Consider the following 7727-nt stretch of genomic DNA (forward strand, 5'->3'; position numbering starts at 1 on the left):
TTTTTTTCGCAATACCTGGTTCTCCATCAAAATGATGCACACAAGTATTTTATTAAATTATTCACAAGACCCTTACAAGATAACACATCGATCAATCTGAAGATACCTTTCTTGCGACAAGTGTCGCTACACCTACACCTATGCATATCATCTAAAATTGAGGCACCGGTCCAGCAGATTCTCAGCACACACCATGAATTCACGCTACAGAAGTTGACGGGAAATGATTTGTGATTTGTGACAAAGAAAAAGAATGAGAAAACACAAGAAAAAATTAATTGGCTGACTGGGAAGTATTCCTAAACTTGAGTCGGGGATGAGTTTGACAATTTGATTTTGGTTGGCAACTGGTGTCGGGTGATGATCGAGTTGGGTCGAGCTGGATTGACGTATGCGTACTTTTTGTCTAAGCTCCGAATCGAAGGCGACGTGCGACCACTTCGTCGTTGGGGGAGTGTACACTCTTCTCCTGTCCGTCCGGCTGCCCCTGCGTGCTCGCCAGTTCCTCGTGAAATTCCTAGCTGCTATAGCTTGGAACAGAATCGAAGTCTTCGTTAAACTACCACTATTTCTGTAGAGGGGGTGCACAGCATTAGTTGGCAATTATTCGTAGAATAGTCCCAAGCGCGTGTTCCTGGGTTTGATGGGGTCTCATCTTGGGTTTTTGCATTTCATTTCGTAGTTTAGATGGGAAATAGATGTGAAGAGAAAACCTTGTCTGATGGGCTGTCTCCTGCGCAATGCGATTTGGTTAAATGAATCTGCAAAGTTGACGACTTTATGTTTGTTCTGTATATCGATCGGTGATCATCCTGCACTGCACGTTGCAGATTTTCAGAACAAATGCATCGTGTCCGGAGAATTGCACTCCGTCACCAGATTTATCAGGGAAAGAAACTAAGAAAGAGAGGAAGATCTTGAGGTCAACCAATAAATGCTGGCAAATATTGGACAGGGAGAATTTGGATTTCTGGGGACAAAGTTGGGCAGATCGAGCTCTGGGCCTACCGTGATGGTGGCTTGGGTACTTAGCATGTAGTGACACTCATAATTGCCGTGCTTCTACTTCCAAGCATCATTTGCTGCAAAGTACAGTCTATGCCAACCTTGCTTTATGTGAGCCTTACTCTTGACGCTCAAGTCCTAACAGTCTTTCAATATACAGTGCAATCTGCAATTCCATGGAAAGCACGTAAACCGAGCACACCCACCCAAGTCCTCTCCACACCCAAATGGACCGTATACTTTGCTTGCGAGGAACTAGCTTGGCTGCTTCATCTCCATGATCACCATACATATTGCCTGAGATTCAATACAAAGATTAGTGTTAACTCTTTTTTTTATGATGGAGTAGTAATTGTGTAGTTGCTGGTACAAGTCACAACCAATCTACTTCCTGCCAATCGTGTAGTCGCTACTTGCTGACACAAGTCACAACCAATTTACTTTCTGTCACTACAAAACGAAACGTCACTAGTCACTACAAAAAAGAAACTTTAGCAGTGCTAAGATCTCAGCATAAATCCTACTAGATGATCATATTGTGTCCAAAACGGGAAATGGGACACTGTTATAGTGCCCATCACCATCACCTGTCGAAAATAAAAAGTCCACCAACTCCGGCACCGTGAGTTCATGTTCCTCCAATGAGGCCAAAGATCGAGCGACAGAATTGCGTGCGACTTGAGCCCTGGCCGAACTCGCTGCCGTAGCCGTAGTGACGGTGGTGGACGAGAATGATGGCTTCGGTTGATCGGAGAGGGACGTGCACCAACCAGGTAAGCTAGTACAACGAAGCTTCGATTTGCCGAGGCATAAGCTTAGATAAATCTAGTCTAAGTACGTACTTGTCTTCTCCTTGGACCAGCCGGCACTTCTAATCTAATTAAGCCCGGCCTCCATGGTTAGACCTGCCATCTCCAGTCCAACCAACAGCCTGCTTGCTAGGGGTTGGTATCGGAACACATCTCTCCTCCTGTTTGAAAAGGACACTCTCGCTTCTTGCTCAAGCGATTCTTTTGCGTTGCATGCATTAGTTGAGGGGTCATATGCCTACTGATGTATTGTACATATAGATCTATAGTTTTTCAACTATACGCTCATTAGAAAAAATCTATTGAGAGATTTACTTGGATCTCGCATTAGATTTCTCCTAGCAACAAGACCCATGAGGCCATGACGGGGTTTCCTCAGTTAGTCGTAATCTCACGACAGAACTGTTGGTTAGTGTATTGGTGCGTTCTCATTACTAGTATATATATTTCATTTGCAACGGAGTGATGCTTGTGGCGTTGCACTTATGTTTGATTAAGCGTTGTATACGTCTATATGTTTTTCGATAATGGGCACTTTATTACTTTGAGCAATAGATCAGCCTCTGGATAGCTAAGATGCACACAACCATACAAATATCCGTTACAAAAAACTTCATTAAAATCCTGAATATAAGTTTTTAAGTTTTCAAAATATAAAAGCAACTAGCTAGGTGGGTCCAAGGGCAGGTCACGCTGCCACCTATGTTGCGAAAAAATATCCCTCGTCGTATCCTCCAACCGTGAAGACGCCTCCGTAAAGAGGTATCGATGCTCCACCCGTTGAAGTGGCAACCATGAACAGAGTGTAGCTATGTACCGGTATATGATCTGCATAAAAGAGGAAGAGACATTATTGAAAATCTTGTTATTTCTACATAGCCACAACGACCAAATAATGGCAATCGCTCCCATCCTAATAAGACGCTTAAACCTAGTATCCACACCATTGAGCCAGATACCAAATATATTGGCGACACTGCGTGGTGGGTATAAGGTACACCTATTTAGATCTATAGTTTTTCAACTATACGCTCATTAGAAAAAATCTATTGAGAGATTTACTTGGATCTCGCATTAGATTTCTCCTAGCAACGCGACCCATGACCGGGGTTTCCTCAGTTATTCGTAATCTCACGACAGAACTGTTTGTTAGTGTATTGCTGCTTTCTCCTTACTAGTATATTTCATTTGCAATGGCGTGATGCATGTGGCGTTGCACTTATGTTTGATTAAGCGTTGTATACGTCTATACGTAGACCGTCCGTCTCGAAATGAACGTTCGCAGTGACGTCTGAACCTAATACTTTTTGTACGTACATAGAGTTGAAGAATGCAACATCCACCTGCCAAACTCAACATTCACACGGTGAAAAAAGACATGCTCAGCTCGTAACATCTCATCATGAAGACTGACCTGGAAGGTTTAATTCGCTCTCCCGCCGGACGCGATCGCCGACACTCAGATCGGAACAGAACCACCGACGCTGCAGGTGTTCAAGATGCTAAAGAGTAGCAGCAGTGATTTTTGGACTTAGACAAAGACGCAGGTGACAGATGAGTTTCGTTGGAACCTCGCCGGAAATGATTCATTCTCGGTGGCTTCCATGTACAGTGCTTTGGTTCAGCCTGATATTCCAGTCGATAATAATTAGAAAATTTGTAAGATGAAGATACCGCTCAAAACGAAAGTTTTTGCATGGTATCTTCGTCGTGGGGCCGTCCTCACTAAAGATAATCTTGCCAAACGCAACTGGCATGGAAGTAAAAAGTGTGTCTTCTGTCACCAAGATGGAACTATTAAACACTTGTTTTTTCAGTGTAAGTTTGCTAGGTCTGTATGATCAGCTGTTCAAATAGGGTCTACCTTATACCCACCGCGTAGTGTTGCCAATATATTTAGTAACTAGCACAATGGCTCCGCATTTGCGAGGGCATCGTCTTGTTTTTCGAACGATAATAATCTCATTCTAGTACATCTCACCTTTCCGCAGTGTCTTTGATACACGTGAATTATAGATTCTGACGCATTAACATAATGATATTATGTATTTTCAGTCAATATAATCAATCTTGAGTAATTTCAAGGGTTTGTAAGAATTTTTATTTTATTATGTTAATTTCCATCCTTTTAGTTTACGCATGTCCAAATGAATCATTTATGAAGTATCCTAGATGCCCCTTTGAATCTGGAATTCCTCCTCGAATCTCCTCTGTGTCCTTTTCCTTTTCCGGTGACGAACATATCTCAATAAATGTATGGTCCCATTCACCTACAAAAACTTATATGATTATGCAAGCCAAGGGATGCACACATCTATCTCCTTGTGTGTAGCATACTTATGTTAGGTTAATTAGTATTTTACTCATAAGAATGTCCTAATGGTTGACATGGTGTCATATGGAATCAAGGCCAATTGGCTCCACTGAGGTTTTGAATTTCTCCTATGGATCAACTTTTGTCACGCGGTAATCGATGGAGCCACCGACTTCCATGGCTGGCCTTTTTTATCAGTAGTTTGACAATTATTTCAATCTGCTATTCTATATTGCAAGCACCATATCCATTGCCACTGTACATAGAACGATCATATGGTCCTACCTTTTGAAGTCAATCTATCATATGTATGTTAAACTTTGAGCTTAATTTAACTTTTGGAGTTATTTATATATGTTTGTATTACATAAAAATATTTTTAGAGCATATTCATAACTGTTCTGACCTTTTTCTCGTTAGATTCGAGGGTTTGATAAAATTGGCAGCAGGATTGCAAGCTGTGTATTCCCGGCAACCGCACCTCCAAAAATTTTAGGGTCCAACATTTTAATTTCCTTGATGCATATGATTATTCAAAATTTTGAGGTAGATTTCAAAAAAAATCATGTCATTGTTTTTAATATTTTACATATTCATTGATATTCATATGTACGTAGGAATCATTATACATTTAGAGGCTATTTATAGTTTTATTCATACCATGTCATAATAATAAAGTATCTCCCTAGTCCGCATTGGCAAATTTGGTAGTCAAGCTTGGAGTAGTGTATCTACGGCCACCGTATATCTTGCTATCATATGATTCTACTATGTGAAGTCAAGTCTAATCTGTTTTTCATAACTTGGGAGCTTAATTTAAATTTCGTATCCAATATTTTATGATTATTTGATATATTGGTTTATAATTGCATATGTTTGTATGGATAAATGAATTTATTTTATAATCTTTTATTTTTTTGTTGGTTCATTTCTTTGTAGTTCGAGGAATTCGATAAATTTGTTGGTATGTCTTGCGAGCAGTATGACCTTAGACACTATACCTTCGGGGATCTTGGGTCCTACTCTTGCCACATATGAAATTTTAACATTTTAAGGCTATGAGTTTTATCATCTGTTATATTCGTTGATATTCATATATTTAAAGTTTATTTAGACATTTATCGTCACTGAATTGCATTACACAAAAAGCTGAAGTCAATGATCATAGTGCGTTGCATCGGAAATATTTACTTTTCCATAAAAAGATATTTTAACTTTTTTAAAGTACGTATGTATCTAGATATATTTTAGTGTGTAGCTACATGTAAATCTAGACAAAGTTAAGATTTTCAGATGGTGAGAATATCAGGTCAAACAAATCAATGATGTGGCTGTTAGATTTAAGCGTCTTATTAGGATCGGATCGATTGTCGTTATTTGATCGCTCTGGCTATGTATAAATGACAAGATTTTCAATAATATTTCTTTCTCTTTTATGCAGGTCATATACCGGTGCACAGCTACGCTTCGCTCATGGATGCCACTTCAGCGGTTGGAGAATCGAGACCTCTTTACGGAGGTGTCTTCACGGTTGGAGGATACAGTGAGAGATATTTTTTGTCAACATGGATGGCAGCGTGATCTTCGCCTGGATCCACCTAGCTAGTTTTATTTATCGAGATCTTTGGATTCTTGTCGTCGGATTTTTTGGTGTTTCTAACAGATATTTGTACGGCTATGTGCATCCTAGCTATGCAGAGGGTGGGTCTATTGCTTAAAGTAATAAAGTGCCATTTTCGAGAAAAAAAATATCATTTCTCGTTCCAAAATCCTAAAAGAGGCGAGCATACAAGGTGAGGGAAAGCCTTTTCTCTGTTAACTTGCTAGTGCTAATCCACAATTGCTTGCTCAGAGCGTTGTCGAAAAACCTTACCAGATCTCACAAACGGAGAGAAAATCAACATTTGAGAAGGTGGGTGTGATCCTTTCTTACTCTGCCTAGCAACCTGAGATGCTCGAGACGATAATCATCTTTTCTTGTTCCTTCTTGCATAAGAGGCGCCCGAGGCCAAAGCAACAACTTGTAATACTTTTTCAAGCTACACGGCACATAGGAGGCTAGGAGCCCTAAAGTGGTCGTAAGTTGTCTTCCATTTGAAATGGAATACCCCCCACATCCACCCAAATACCCAATCCCTCCGCAATGCCTCGTGAGATACTGAGATCCTGCCCGCATGAGGACATGTCTCATGTTGTCCTTTGTTGAAGGAAATATACCTTAAAGATAATATTAACAACTGTCATTATATATTTCCAAGTTCATGATTAAATGTTTGATATGTGATTCGAAGGAAAACTAACGAGCACACGTAGAGATTTAAACACCAGGATGTTCCTAGTCCCGCCTCTAAGACTAGTCCATGTTTTTCTGATCATGGGTACCATTAAAGCAACATGGATATCAACAACAATGAGAATACATTGTTAGAAGAACAAAGGTAGTGAACCGATCCAATTATATGATGTATTACAAGATAGTATCCACACATGTTGTTATGTAATGATGGTGTTAACTATGTACAAATTCTGATACCATGGGAATATCAACTATCATCATACCTGTGGGTGTACTTTGTGAAAGGACACAGATGTCGCCTAGAGGGGGGTGGGGGGGTGAATAGGCGATTTAAAACTTTTACGAGATGGGCTTAACAAATGCGGAATTAAACTAGCGTTTACTTTGTCAAGCCCAAAGCCTATATACTATGGTTCACCTATGTGCACCAACAACTTATTCTAAGCAATGGTTCACCTATGTGCACCAACAACTTATGCTAAGCAATGCAAGCAACTTATGTGATAGCAAGATATATATAACTTCAAGCACGATGGCTATCACAAGGTAAAGTGCATAAGTAAAAAAGCTCGGGTATAGAGATAACCGAGGCACGCGGGAGACGAAGATTTATCCCGAAGTTCACACTCTTGCGAGTGCTAATCACCGTTGGAGAGGTGCGGTGGCTTAGTGCTCCCGAACGCCACAAGAGGCTCACCTTGAGGTGTGGTTGCTCGATGCACACCAACGCCACAAAGGCCTCACCCCAAGATGCGGTACTCACACCACACACCGAACGCCACGAAGGCGCCTCACCTAAATGTCCGGTGACCCTCGCCACAAAGGCCTAGGTCACGGTTCCACTAAGGGATTTCCTTTAAGGCGGAAACCGGGCCTTACACAAAGGTTGGGGCACACATCCACAACTTAATCGGAGGCTCCCAACAAATCACCACAAAGGTCTAGAATCCGTCTAGGGTTCCAAGAATCCAAGAGTAACAACCTTCTTGCTTTCACCACCACGAATCACCGTGGAGAACTCAAACCTATGCACCAAATGCAATGGCAAGAACACTACAAAGATGTTCAAGTCCTTCTCTCTCAAATTCCAACAAAGCTACAAAAGCTATTGGGGAATAAGAGAGGAAGAACAAAGAGGAGAACACAAAATTCTCCAAGATCTAGATCCCAAAGATTCACTCACAAAGAGATGATTTGGTTTGGTCAAAGTGTGGATCTAGATTCCCTCAATCTTTCTCTCAAAAAGATGCAAGAATCATTGGTTGGGGAAGGAGAGATCAAGCTCACAAAAAGTCAACAACAA

Source organism: Lolium rigidum, chromosome 3 (genome assembly GCF_022539505.1).
Source record: "Lolium rigidum isolate FL_2022 chromosome 3, APGP_CSIRO_Lrig_0.1, whole genome shotgun sequence".
NCBI lineage: Eukaryota > Viridiplantae > Streptophyta > Magnoliopsida > Poales > Poaceae > Lolium > Lolium rigidum.